The sequence below is a fragment of the Pelodiscus sinensis genome, unplaced genomic scaffold, assembly GCF_049634645.1.
Source record: "Pelodiscus sinensis isolate JC-2024 unplaced genomic scaffold, ASM4963464v1 ctg64, whole genome shotgun sequence".
In the NCBI taxonomy this organism is placed as follows: Eukaryota; Metazoa; Chordata; order Testudines; family Trionychidae; genus Pelodiscus; species Pelodiscus sinensis.
The window spans coordinates 23,513-37,902 of NW_027466015.1; the positions used below are offsets into that span (position 1 = coordinate 23,513).

General features: G+C 55.8%; 1 protein-coding gene across 4 annotated transcripts in view; it reads right to left on the reverse strand.

Annotated features, from left to right (window-relative positions):
* LOC142825946 (uncharacterized) overlaps nucleotides 1-14,390 on the reverse strand; it is a 37,104-nt gene that overhangs the window by 6,962 nt on the left and 15,752 nt on the right. For 2 of the 4 annotated variants that reach the window (XR_012900253.1, XM_075918207.1), the window contains exons 2-6: nucleotides 10,286-10,404; nucleotides 9,140-9,978; nucleotides 7,981-8,828; nucleotides 6,421-7,690; nucleotides 2,530-6,130 (exon numbers count right to left, since the gene is read on the reverse strand). The gene's annotated coding sequence lies outside the window, so the exon portion shown is untranslated. The remainder of the gene's footprint in view (nucleotides 1-2,529; nucleotides 6,131-6,420; nucleotides 7,691-7,980; nucleotides 8,829-9,139; nucleotides 9,979-10,285; nucleotides 10,405-14,390) is intronic. The other 2 variants (XR_012900254.1, XR_012900255.1) reach the window with 2 other exon arrangements.

A 14,390-nucleotide genomic window follows, 5' to 3' on the forward strand; every position in this document is an offset into this window, starting at 1 on the left:
TGTTTCAGCAGCGGCTGAATCGGGGACCCCTGGGGCAGAGCAGCTGGGGACCAACCCGGCACCGCTCCAGCTGCTCTGCCCCAGGCGTCCCCAAGAGCAGCTGGGGTGCTGCCGGGTTGGTCCCGCAGCGCCGAGGGGCAGCGCTACGAGACCAACGTGGCAGCGCCCCAGATGCTCTGCTCCAGGCTTCCCCGATTCAGCTGCTGGTCAGTTTCAGCAGCAGCTGAATGGGGGAAGCCTGTCCGGTTGCCCCAGCACTTCCGGGTTCCCGATGGTGCCGGACCATCAGGAGTCCCGGAGCATTGGATGCCGGACTAATGGAGTTTTACTGTATTTTGAAAAATATTTTCAAATACTTTAACCCCCAAAATACCTTATTTGAAATAATTTCCCAGTGTGAACATAGCCAAACATTACAGCTACGCTGCAATGCTATTTCCATATACTCAAGAATCCCAAAATATCAATCCCTCGTCTTCACAGCAAACTTGGTTTTTTTGGATTCATTATGCCAAGGTCCCTGTAAATATCATTCTACGAGGCAAAAGGGACCTTTTCTTAGAGCACTTTATTTTGAAATTTGGCATCATGTAGACAGCACCAAATGATGAAATAAGATAAGATACACAATTTGAGCGATACAAATTGTGTATCTTATCTCAATGCTATTTCAAAATGGCTTATTTCAAGTACTCTGTAGAACTCTGAGGGTGAAGGAGGGGTAAAGAGAGTCTCAAAGGTTCTCCCTCCACCCGCTTTCCTCTCTCAGGTTCTTTCCCCAGCCCCTCCCCAGTTACTTTGACCCCAAATAAAAAACACACCCACTTTATTGTTTCCAAAAAACAATGTCAGTTTTATTGTATCTGCGATGGGGGAGGGGGAGAGGATTAAGAGAGGGAAGGCAAAGAGGGGCAAGGCACAGGCCCCTAGTGGGGAGGTCTGGGGAGCGTGTCACTGGGGTCCTTGTGAGAAACTTTCCCTCAGGGCCTCCCAGATGTGCACCCCCACCTGAAGAGCCTGCTGGATGGCAGCTGTGTGCAGCTGTTCAAAGGGCCTGCTGACCGGGCCTGCCTTTGCTTCCTCCCTCTTCAGATCACAAATATTGTGGAGCACAGAACACTGGCCACTACTTGGGGGAATGTTCCACTCCCCAACATCCAGCCGGGTGACAAGACATCTCAACCTATGGGGGGAGGAATAGCTCAGTGGTTTGAGCATTACCCTGTTAAACCCAGGGTTCTGAGCTCAACCCTTGAGGAGGCCATTTAGGGATCTGGGGCAAATCTGTCAGGGATGGTACTTGGTCCTGCCATGAGGGCAGGGGACTGGACTCAATGACCTATCAAGGTCCCTTCCAGCTCTATGAGATAGGTATAGCTCCATATATTTATTTATATTAACCTCACCTTGAGACACCCTCCACTACAGGGCAGGCCCAGCGAAGCCGGGCATTGAAGCATTCCTTGCTAGGGTCAAGGTGTCTGGTGTAAAGCTTCGTGAGCCAGGGCAACAGAGTGTAGGTCACATCCCCCACAATGCACAGTTGCATGTACACATCCCCCACCCTGATGATGAGGTCAGGGAATAAACTGCCTGCCTCCAGCTTCTGGAAGACTCTGGAGTCGCAGAAGATGTGAGCGTCATGTGCCTTCCTCGACCAGCCTAAGAAAATGTCGGTAAACTGCCCACGGTGGTTGAGAGGGCCTGTGGGACCATGGAGAAGTAACCTCCTAGTTTATATACACAGACATCGGGGCTCGGGCACCGATGTGGGTGCCATCAATAATATCACCGCCGCACGGTTCCGTGTTGCTGAGGTGGATGACCCTGAGCAGCTGGATGGTGTTGATGGCCCGCATGTGACATAGTGCGGGTGCTGTCTACTTTGTAACCCGGTGTTCCCTCCTAGCTGTGTTGCTATGTGTGATTCCCAATGAGCATATTGGCCCCAGACACCTAAGTCTCAGCCTGAGCACATAACAAGGCTGTTCCCAGGGCGAGACAAAAGAAGAGAGGTGGGGTCGGCCATCAGGCTGGGGGGTAGGGCCTGGGAGTTGAGTTGGTCTAAAACATCCTCACTCCACCTAGCCCAGCCCAGACTGAGAAAGGGAGTGAAGCCCCTTCCCCTCGAGAGGACTAAGGCTGTCTGCCCTCGCTCCTATGTTAACATCTCTCCTATGCTATGCTGTGTCTCTGAGAAGAAATAAACCCTTTTACTCTACTGGCTGGCTGAGACACACATCTGGCTGTTGATGGGGGTGCAGGGTCAGGGGCTCCCCAACACACCATCACACCGCACCACCTGTAGCAGGAGACCAACAAACAGAGAATCACTGGGGTGCCTGAGCCCTGTGCAGGTCCCTCAGCCCACCCCTTCCCTGCCCACACATACCAGGAGCCACCCCCTACGTAGCCTATCTGTGGCAGGGCTGTGTGAGGGTGGGACTGAAAAATTGCCTGGGAAAGGGGCTTCTCCACCACCCCCAACCACTCTTTCCCTAGGGTTCCCCATTCCAGCACTTCACACACCCCTTCCGGGACCTTAGCTGGAGAGCGCCACGCCTGCGTGACGTGGGCCCTGACGGTCGACTTTTCCACACCAAACTGGTTCCCGACACATCGGTAGCTGTCCGGCGTGGTGACCTTCCACACGGCAATGGTGACCCGCTTCTCCAGAGGGGAATGTGGGTCGCATGCGTGTCCCGTCGTGTGAGGGCAGGGGAGAGCCAGGAACACAGCTCCAGGAAGATCTCCTTCCTCGTGCAGAAATTCTGGAGCCGCTGTTGGTCATCCCAGAGCTCCATGTCGAGCTGGTCCCACCCGTCAGATCTAGTCTCCAGTGCAAGAAGCGGCGGTGCACAGCGTGGTGCAGCTGGAAGAGCTGCGCTCCCAGACAATCAGCTGGTGGTTGTGTTCCTGCGGGGCCAGGAGGGCAGCCTGCAGAAACTGCAGCACGATAGCTAAGGGCCGTCAAGTGCCCAGAGGCACCTCTAGCTCCACGACTGGCAAGCTGAGGTATCCGCAAGGGCAACCGGAGCAGTCAGAGCAAAGGCTTTGCTGTCCCTCCAGGGAAAGGAGACGCACCCGAGAAATGGCTGTACGGCGGGGGGAGGGGGGGGGGGGGGGAGGGTGTCACTTTGCTACCTTCAGAGGTTCCCTTATCCTGCTTCCCTGCTTTTCTAGCACAGGACCTAGGCCCATCCCTGGGGCAGATGGTGTTGTCTGCCCAGCCACTGATGGTGTCGACAGAGGGGGGTGGGATCAAGCCCACCATCCTGTACTCCCCAGGGAAATCCCTGCCCTATCCCTGAGTTCACTGGAGATCCCACTCTGTCTCCCTGCCTTCAGTGGGTCCCTTCTCCTGCCTTTCTAATGTGGGAGCCAGCTCCATCCCTGGGGTATCTATGTTGGCTGTTTGGCCGCTCCCAGGGTGGGTGGGACTTGGGCCCACCAGCCTGCCCTGCACAGGCGAAAGGGTCTCAGATAGCCTCAAGCAGCAGCTCCCAGCAGTAATTGCTGACCCGATGCCCTGCCTGAAGTGGTTCTGCGTGGCCTTAAATGCAATTCTGCATCCAATCAGTGTGGACGCTTTAGTTTGAAATAGCTAAGTGCTTTTCGAAATAAGACTGCAGTGTAAACATACCCTAAGGGTATGTCTACACTGCAAGTTTCCTTCAGAAAAAGCTATTCTGGAAGATATCTTCTGGAAAAGCTGATTTTGGAAATAGCACATCCACATTAGGGGAGCTTATCGCAGACTAATTTTGAGGCTTCCCGGTAGTGTGGACGCTCTATCTCGATTTAGCGCCCCAGGATGCACTGGAAAGGACTAACTTTAGAATGAGGCGCTATTTTGACATAGCAGCAGTGGAGCGCCCACTCGCTCACATGCTGCTGAAAAAGCTTTTTCAGAAGAGGCGTTTTTCCGACACTGGTAAACCTCATTCCATGAGGAATAAGCCCTCCATTGTTTCAATTTTCTTTTGAAATAACGCAATTGCTGTGTGGATGCTACTGTTGTTCTGCCAGAATAACGTCCCTTATGCCAGAAAAACGGCACAGTGTAGACACACCCTTAGGGTATGGCTACACTACAGCACTAATTGGAACTAACTTAGAATTAGTTAATTCTAACTAAGCTAATTAATTCGAATTAGTGCATCTAGACCTAAAAGCTAATTCGAATTAGCATTTTGCTAAATCAAAATAGCATGTCCACATTGAGTGGACCCTGAACCGAAGTTAAGGCTGGCTGGAACAAGTGCCTGCAGGGCATCAGGTTAGGACTTAGAGTGTGGAGCTGCTGCCTCCGGCTAGCCGAGGGCTGTGCTTAAAGGAACCCGACCCCCACCCCGGACAGACAGTTCTCAGGGTTCCCCGCTTGCTTGTTTACCTCGATGAGGGACAGCAAAGCAGTCCTGTCTTGGAGTGCCCTGAGTGCCCACACTTGGCACATCACAGCACTCGGCCATCAGCCCGGCTGCACTTGCCGCAGCCTGCCATCCAAGGGGATCAATTGGGGGGATCCAGGCGGCCCTGCAGGAGAGCTTCCACCCTGAGGAGCCCGCAGAGCCACCCCAGTCCTCCCCATCGGGGGCTCGTGCCCCATTCCTCCCTCACCTCCTTCCACTTACCCCTCCCTAGTCCCCCTTCCTGATGTAAAAAATAAATGACACGTGGGTTGTTAAATAAAGAGACTTTCTATTTTTGAAAACTGAGGGGTGGGGATTAACCTCTGGGGAGACTGGGAAAAGGTGGTGGGAGAGGGGAAGAGAGATGGTGGGAGAGGGGAGGTGGAAACCTGGGAAGAGGGAGCTGGAAGGGGGAAGCCAGGAGAGGAGGAGGAGGGGAAGTATAAAACTATGGTACACCATATCTTCAGTACTGTGTACAGATGTGATCTCCTCACCTCAAAAAAGCTATTTTGGCCTTGGAAAGGGTTCAGAAAAGGGCAACTACAATGATCAGGGGTTTGGAACAGGTCCCATATGAAGAGAGGCTAAAGAGACTGGGACTTTTCAGCTTAGAAAAGAGGAGACTGAGGGGGATATGATAGAGGTCTATAAAATCATGAGTGGTGTGGAGAGGGTGAATAAAGAAAAGTTATTCATTAGTTCTCATAATAGAAGGACTAGAGTACACCAAATGAAATGAATGGACAGCAGGCTTAAAACTAATAAGCAAAAGTTGTTCTTCTCACAGCACATAGTCAACCTGTGGAACTCCTTGCCGCAGGAGGCTGTAAAGGCTGTCCAGACTACCGGATGCTCTTTCCAAAAAAAAAAAAAAAAAAGCGCACCCGGAAGTGCTCCCGGCAGGTCATGGGGGCAGCCTTTATTTCCAGGTGCTGCTGCATGCCCTTCCCAGAGACGCATGCTTAAAGGGAACCCCAGGACAGCCTGCACTGATTCCTCTGCAAGGGTGGCAGAAACCCCCCCGCGTGTGCTCTCATTCACTAAGGTCTGTAGCTGAGGGTGGAATATCCTTTAGCCCTTTCCCCCCCTCTGCCCTCTGTATCGGGCCCTCTACAAGAACACTGAGTCAGTCAGGCATGACGCACCACCGCTCTCCCTTGCGCGACTGGCGTACCTGCAGAATTCCCGTTGGCTCCTGAGCCCTTAACCCGTGGAGATGCTCACCTGGAATGCCTGCACGTGTGCCGTACAAGGACACGGCAGAAGCAGAGCAAGGACAAAGACACAGACAGACAGACAACGTATTGGCCAATACGAGAGAGCAACAAGAGAGAAACACGAGAGGCAGCCAGAAGCCTTACCACCTTGCGTCTTCCCCCTCGAGCCAAGCGTCCGCTGAGAAGGACACCGTGTTCCAGAGAAACTAGCACCCCTGACAAACGGGAGCCCTGTTTCTCCCACAACCAAGGAAGCACCTCGGGAACCTCCGCTCGGACTCGCTATCTAAGCAAACGTGACTTCCCTTCCTAGAGCCGAGTGGGCCGTAAGCCGAGAGATTTCCAGACCCGACACTTATCTCCGTGTCAGCGACGGCTGCTCCGCTCCCAGACGGACGGTTCTCGCCTCGCTTCGACCAAGCTCCCGAGCTCGCTGTTCTCGTTTCCGTTCCATCCCCAGACGGGAGGACACCGGGACGGTTGACTTCTTATCGCTCGCTACCGAACACAGCAGAGGGGGAAAACCAACCAAATAACTTAGCGTTTCAGTCCGCAAGGACGCGGCATCGCTTCTCCTCCCACCATCGCCCACCCCCTCCCGCTGCCACTACAGGAACATGGAGAGAAAGGAGGCCTTGAATCTCTATCCACGCTCTGTTGAACCGCCAACTGCCCCTTCACCAGTCCGCAAGCCACCAGGCTCCGTGACCCAGCAGGAAGCTCTCTGCCTCAGAAGAAACCTACTGCCAGGACGCTTGAAGATTTCAAAGCACGCATCTCTTACTCACACAGAGCCATGGGAAGGCCCAACGCTGAGGAAACTTCACGTGTCCCGAGAATCACGTCCAGGCAGTTCAAGTCCATCTCGGACGGTTTCTTCTCCGCCCATGGCCCCGCACTGATTCCTCTGCAAGGGCGGCAGAAAACCTCCCGTGTGAGCTCTCACTCACTAAGGTCTGTGGCTGTGGGTATTCTATCCTTTAGCCCTTTCCCCCGCTCTTCCCTCTCTATCGGGCCCTCTACAAGAACACTGAGTCAGTCAGCCATGACGCACCACCGCTCTCCCTTGCGCGACTGGCGTACCTGCAGAATTCCCATTGGCTCCTGAGCCCTTAACCCGTGGAGATGCTCACCTGTGATGAAGTTAGTTTATGTTTAGCTAGAAGCCATCTTGTATAACAGAAACCATTTCAGCTTTTTGTCTTTGCACGTAGGCCAGAGTGAACTTTCTATCACCCCATGCGCTAGGCCAAGACAGATGTGCTATTGGAATGTGTTAATTGGGCTGGTTCAGAGAGGAGAGGTACTCCCTCGAACCTGTCCGCCATCATGTTGATAAGGCTTTGTTTTTCCTAGTCTAATTGATTATTTCTGTAATTGGATGCCCTGACGTCAGACTGTTTGGTTAAGGGTATAAAGATACTAGGATTGATTGTATTAGGTAGCCTTACTGGACCCAGCTTTGCTGAGACCACGTTTGGCTCACTTTGCTTTTATTGGCCAATAAAACTGTCTGTTTAGCCGCGTAAACTGAGTGAGGCGTTTGCTTCGACACCTGGAATGCCTGCACGTGTGCCGTACAAGGACACGGCAGAAGCAGAGCAAGGACAAAGACACAGACAGAAACAGACAGACAGACAACGTATTGGCCAATACGAGAGAGCAACAAGAGAGAAACACATGAGAGGCAGCCAGAAGCTTTACCACCTTGCGTCTTCCTCCTCGAGCCAAGCGTCCTCTGAGGAGGACACCGTGTCCCAGAGAAAATAGCACCCCTGACAAACGGGAGCCCTGTTTCTCCCACAACCAAGGAAGCACCTCGGGAACCTCCGCTCGGACTCGCTATCTAAGCAAACGTGACTTCCCTTCCTAGAGCCGAATGGGCCGTAAGCCGAGAGATTTCCAGACCCGACACTTATCTCCGTGTCAGCGACGGCTGCTCCGCTCCCAGACGGAAGGTTCGCGCCTCGCTTCAACCAAGCTCCCGAGCTCGCTGTTCTCGTTTCCGTTCCATCCCCAGACGGGAGGACACCGGGAGGGTTGACTTCTTATCGCTCGCTACCGAACACAGCAGAGGGGGAAAACCAACCAAATAACTTAGCGTTTCAGTCCGCAAGGACGCGGCATCGCTTCTCCGCCCACCATCGGCCACCCCCTCCCACTGCCACTACAGGACCGCGGAGAGAAAGGAGGCCTTGAATCTCTATCCACGCTCTGTTGAACCGCCTACTGCCCCTTCACCAGTCCCCAAGCCACCAGGCTCCGTGACCCAGCAGGAAGCTCTCTGCCTCAGAAGAAACCTACGGCCAGGACGCTTGAAGATTTCAAAGCACGCATCTCTTACTCACACAGAGCCATGGGAAGGCCCAACGCTGAGGAAATTTCATGTGTCCCGAGAATCACGTCCAGGCAGCTCAAGTCCATCTCGGACGGTTTCTTCTCGGCCCATGGCCCCGCACTGATTCCTCTGCAAGGGCGGCAGAAAAAGCCCCGCGTGAACTCTCACTCACTAAGGTCTGTGGCTGTGGGTATTCTATCCTTTAGCCCTTTCCCCCGCTCTTCCCTCTCTGTCGGGCCCTCTACAAGAACACTGAGTCAGTCAGCCATGACGCACCACCGCTCTCCCTTGCGCGACTGGCGTACCTGCAGAATTCCCGTTGGCTCCTGAGCCCTTAACCCGTGGAGATGCTCACCTGGAATGCCTGCACGTGTGCCGTACAAGGACACGGCAGAAGCAGAGCAAGGACAAAGACACAGACAGAAACAGACAGACAGACAACGTATTGGCCAATACGAGAGAGCAACAAGAGAGAAACACATGAGAGGCAGCCAGAAGCTTTACCACCTTGCGTCTTCCTCCTCGAGCCAAGCGTCCTCTGAGGAGGACACCGTGTCCCAGAGAAAATAGCACCCCTGACAAACGGGAGCCCTGTTTCTCCCACAACCAAGGAAGCACCTCGGGAACCTCCGCTCGGACTCGCTATCTAAGCAAACGTGACTTCCCTTCCTAGAGCCGAGTGGGCCGTAAGCCGAGAGATTTCCAGACCCGACACTTATCTCCGTGTCAGCGACGGCTGCTCCGCTCCCAGACGGACGGTTCGCGCCTCGTTTCGACCAAGCTCCCGAGCTCGCTGTTCTCGTTTCCGTTCCATCCCCAGACGGGAGGACACCGGGAGGGTTGACTTCTTATCGCTCGCTACCGAACACAGCAGAGGGGGAAAACCAACCAAACAACTTAGCGTTTCAGTCCGCAAGGACGTGGCATCGCTTCTCCTCCCACCATCGCACCGCAGCCTCCCACCATCGGCCACCCCCTCCCGCTGCCACTACAGGACCGCGGAGAGAAAGGAGGCCTTGAATCTCTATCCACGCTCTGTTGAACCGCCTACTGCCCCTTCACCAGTCCCCAAGCCACCAGGCTCCGTGACCCAGCAGGAAGCTCTCTGCCTCAGAAGAAACCTACGGCCAGGACGCTTGAAGATTTCAAAGCACGCATCTCTTACTCACACAGAGCCATGGGAAGGCCCAACGCTGAGGAAATTTCACGTGTCCCGAGAATCACGTCCAGGCAGCTCAAGTCCATCTCCGACGGTTTCTTCTCCGCCCATGGCCCCGCACTGATTCCTCTGCAAGGGCGGCAGAAAAAGCCCCGCGTGAACTCTCACTCACTAAGGTCTGTGGCTGTGGGTATTCTATCCTTTAGCCCTTTCCCCCGCTCTTCCCTCTCTATGGGGCCCTCTACAAGAACACTGAGTCAGTCAGCCATGACGCACCACCGCTCTCCCTTGCGCGACTGGCGTACCTGCAGAATTCCCGTTGGCTCCTGAGCCCTTAACCCGTGGAGATGCTCACCTGGAATGCCTGCACGTGTGCCGTACAAGGACACGGCAGAAGCAGAGCAAGGACAAAGACACAGACAGAAACAGACAGACAGACAACGTATTGGCCAATACGAGAGAGCAACAAGAGAGAAACACATGAGAGGCAGCCAGAAGCTTTACCACCTTGCGTCTTCCTCCTCGAGCCAAGCATCCTCTGAGGAGGACACCGTGTCCCAGAGAAAATAGCACCCCTGACAAACGGGAGCCCTGTTTCTCCCACAACCAAGGAAGCACCTCCGCTCGGACTCGCTATCTAAGCAAACGTGACTTCCCTTCCTAGAGCCGAGTGGGCCGTAAGCCGAGAGATTTCCAGACCCGACACTTATCTCCGTGTCAGCGACGGCTGCTCCGCTCCCAGACGGACGGTTCGCGCCTCGCTTCGACCAAGCTCCCGAGCTCGCTGTTCTCGTTTCCGTTCCATCCCCAGACGGGAGGACACCGGGACGGTTGACTTCTTATCGCTCGCTACCGAACACAGCAGAGGGGAAAACCAACCAAACAACTTAGCGTTTCAGTCCGCAAGGACGCGGCATCGCTTCTCCCACCATCGCACCGCAGCCTCCCACCATCGGCCACCCCCTCCCGCTGCCACTACAGGAACGCGGAGAGAAAGGAGGCCTTGAATCTCTATCCATGCTCTGTTGAACCGCCTACTGACCCTTCACCAGTCCCCAAGCCACCAGGCTCCGTGACCCAGCAGGAAGCTCTCTGCCTCAGAAGAAACCTACGGCCAGGACGCTTGAAGATTTCAAAGCACGCATCTCTTACTCACACAGAGCCATGGGAAGGCCCAATGCTGAAGACCCTTCACGTGTCCCGAGAATCACGTCCAGGCAGCTCAAGTCCATCTCGGACGGTTTCTTCTCCGCCCACTATCCCTCACTGATTCCTCTGCAAGGGCGGCAGAAAAAGCCCAGCGTGAGCTCTCACTCACTAAGGTCTGTGGCTGTGGGAATTCTATCCTTTAGGCCCATGGTCACCAACCAGTAGATAGCAAGCTACCGCTAGTTCTCAGTGGCTCTAAGAGTATCTCTTGAGCCCTCTCTGAACTGCACGCCTGCGCAGTACATACATTAGCTTTCCTCATTCGAGGAGCAGCTACTCACCGAGCAACAACACAGGTGAGTAGCTGCGAGGAATGGTGGGACCTGGGAGGTCTGGAGGGCTGAAACACCCCAGCCAGCTGTCTGTGGCTTTCAGCAGAAAGAGGCTGCCCCGCAGTCCAGCTGATCTGCAGCTTCTCTTCTGCGCCTGCCCACGTGGAGCTTGGTGCACTCTGGCTGAGTGCCATGGCCAGCTCTCCGGGCAGCCACTTCCCTTCCCTCCAGCCCAGATTGGCTGGTGTAGGGAACTCCCTGCCCCCAACCTTGTTCCCTCTCCTCTGCCCCAAATCTTTCCCCCTCCCTCCTGGACCCGTTCCCTCTCCTTTGCCCCCCCATCCCACTGTATAAACCGTCCCCCCCTCTGCAGAAACCTGTCCCCCGGCAGCCTGCCCCCCCTGCAGAAACCAGTTCCCTCTGGCACCCTGTCTCCTACTGCAGAAACCTGTCCCCCTGCCTTCCCCACTATAGAAACCTGTCCCCCCCCAGCACCCTGTCCCCTGCTGCAGAAACCTGTCCTGGCACTCTGCCCCCTCTTCCCTGCCCCCACTGGCACCCTGTTCCCTGCCCCAGAACGCACTAGCACCCCTCCCCAGTACTGTGTCCCCTGCTCCCAAAGGACTTTTCTATGGGTCAGTGACCCCTGTCTCAAGGCAGGTTCCCTGCCATTCTTATAAATAAAGACAATGTAGAAACTTTTTGTGTTTAACACAGCATTTTATTTAAAAATGAAGCTTGGCCAACAAACCCCAAATTGGGGCCAAGCCCCCATCTGGCCACAACCACTCCTGCACTCCCCCTTCCTCAGACCCTAGATCTGAGCCTATCAAACACTGGAACCCCCTGCCCTGAGCCCCTCACATACCCCAACCCAAATTCCTGCACTCTCACATCCACAAGCCTGTGACTTGCTTAGTATCCCGACACTGCCCAGCCTGGAACCCCCTCCCCGAGCCAGTGCTCAGGGAGCTCCATGCGGAAAAAAAGTGGCAGCCATTTTTATGCTAATGAAGCGGGGGAGATTTAAATCCCCACTTCATTAGCAACTGCGATACTTCTAATTTACATCCCTTTTCCGAAAAAGGGATGTAGTCTAGACGTAGCCTAGGAGTTTTTCACGATTCTGGAGATATCCCAGAAAAACTCTTCCGCATCCGCTTGTTTAGTGGAAGAGCAATCAGGCTCTTTCGGTCACCCCTATATTCCTCTTTCCACAAGGAATAAGGTGGCTTCCAAAAGAAGGGGTTTTTTTCTGACATTTGGTCCAGTCTAGACAGGCAAAATGTTGGAAAAACCTCAATCTACAGAAGGATTGTTTTTTTTAAAGAAAAGCAGCAGTAGAAGGATTGGGGACAGCAAGTGATGGAGAGGAGGAGAATAGAGAGAGCGGGGATTCAAGGAAGGGGCGGGGCGGTAAATCTTGGCTTGGTCTGTCATTTAAAAAGTGATCTTGGGTGTAAAAAGGTTTGTTGACCACTGCTTTAGACCTACCCCCCTCCCCCCGCCCCGTCCCTCTGTATCGGGTCCATTACAACAACACTGAGTCAGTCTGCCATGACGCACCACCGCTCCCCCTTGCGCGACTGGCGTACCTGCATAATTCCCATTAGCTCCTGGGCCCTTAACCCGTAGAGATGCTCACCTAGAATGCCTGTAAGTGTCCTGTACAAGGACACAGCAGAAGCAGAGCAAGGACAAAGACACAGACAGAAACAGACAGACAGACAACGTATTGGCCAATACGAGAGAGCAACAAGAGAGAAACACATGAGAGGCAGTTTGGGTGGGAGGAGAGGGATTGAATACACTTGGTGGTCAGGGAAGGGGGTGCAGGTTGAGGAGGGGGTGTTGTATGGACTGGGGCATGGGGGAAGAGGGTTGCAGGTTGGGCAGGGGTGTAGAATGGACTGGGGGATGGGGGAAGAGGATTGCAGGTTCGGCAAGAGATGTTGAATGGACTGGGAGTGGGGAAAGGGGTGCAGATTGGGCAGGGGGTGTAGAATGGACTGGGGGTGGGAGAAGAGGGTGCAGATTGGGCTGGGGGTGTAGAATGGACTGGGGGTGGGGAAAGGGGGTGCAGATTGGGCAGGGGTGCAGATTGGGGTGCAGATTGGGCAGGGGGTGTAGAATGGACTGGGGGATGGAGGAAGAGGGTTGCAGATTGGGCAGGGGGTGTAGAATGGACTGGGGGTGGGGGAAGGGGTGCAGGTTGGGCAGGGGGTGTAGAATGGACTGGTGGATGGAGGAAGAGGGTTGCAGATTGGGCAGGGGGTGTAGAATGGACTGGGGGGTGGGGGAAGGGGGTGCAGGTTGGGCAGGGGGTATAGAATGGACTGGGGGATGGGGGAAGAGGGTTGCAGATTGGGCAGGGGGTGTAGAATGGACTGGGGGATGGAGGAAGAGGGTTGCAGATTGGGCAGGGGGTGTAGAATGGACTGGGGGGGTGGGGGAAGGGAGTGCAGGTCGGGCAGGGGGTGTAGAATGGACTGGGGGTGGGGGAAGGGGTGCAGGTCGGGCAGGGGGTGTAGAATGGACTGGGGGATGGAGGAAGAGGGTTGCAGATTGGGCAGAGGGTGTAGAATGGACTGGCGGGTGAGAGAAGGGGTGCAGGTCGGGCAGGGGGTGTAGAATGGACTGGGGGATGGAGGAAGAGGGTTGCAGATTGGGCAGAGGGTGTAGAATGGACTGGGGGTGGGGGAAGGGGTGCAGGTCGGGCAGGGGGTGTAGAATGGACTGGGGGTGGGGGAAGGGGTGCAGGTCGGGCAGGGGGTGTAGAATGGACTGGGGATGGGGGAAGGGGGTGCAGGTCGGGCAGGGGGTGTAGAATGGACTGGGGGGTGGGGGAAGGGGGTGCAGGTCGGGCAGGGGGTGTAGAATGGACTGGGGGGTGGGGGAAGAGGGTTGCAGATTGGGCAGGGGGTGTAGAATGGACTGGGGGGTGGGGGAAGAGGGTTGCAGATTGGGCAGGGGGTGTAGAATGGACTGGGGGGTGGGGGAAGGGGGTGCAGGTCGGGCGGGGGGGGGCCGTGCAGAGGGCGCGGGCAGACGTGAGCAGGGCCTGCGTAGCGCTGCGCGGGCGGCCTATGATGCACTTGGGGGCGCGGAGAAGCTGGAAGACGCTGGGCGGGGCTATGCCGGGGGGCGGGGCTATAATAGGGGCGGGGCGGGGCGGACTGAGACACGCCCCGGGAAGCCGCACTATGAGAACGACAACTGCCAGGATGCATCGCTAACGCTGGGAGTGACACGCGCGCGAGACCAACCCCGCCGCTCCCTGGTCAATGGCCGCATTGTGATGTCACTTCCGCTGCACCCGCCCAACCGAACAGCGCCGGGCCTGCCCTGGCCCTGCAATGGCCGATGGGAGTTGCGGCCTAGAGCACTCAGTTTCCCACAAGCCACTGCGGCTACTTTCCCTACTCCCCCTCATCCCGCCCCGCCCCGCCCCATAGCTGGGCGGGGCTCCTGCCTCACAGACGGCAGCGTCCGCCGCTGATGCTCCGCCCCCCTCGGGAGAGGAGACCGCGCGGCAACCCCTCCCCCCTACCAAACTCCTCCCCGCCCCGTGCAGTCTGATCCCCCCCCCACCAAACTCCTCCCCGCCCGTGCAGTCTGCTCCCCCCACCACCAAACTCCTCTCCGCCCCATGCAGTCTGCTCCCTTCCACACCAAACTCCTCTCCGCCCCGTGCAGTCTGCTCCCCCCACCACCAAACTCCTCCCCGCCCCATGCAGTCTGCTCCCCCCACCACCAAACTCCTCCCCGCCCTGTGCAGTC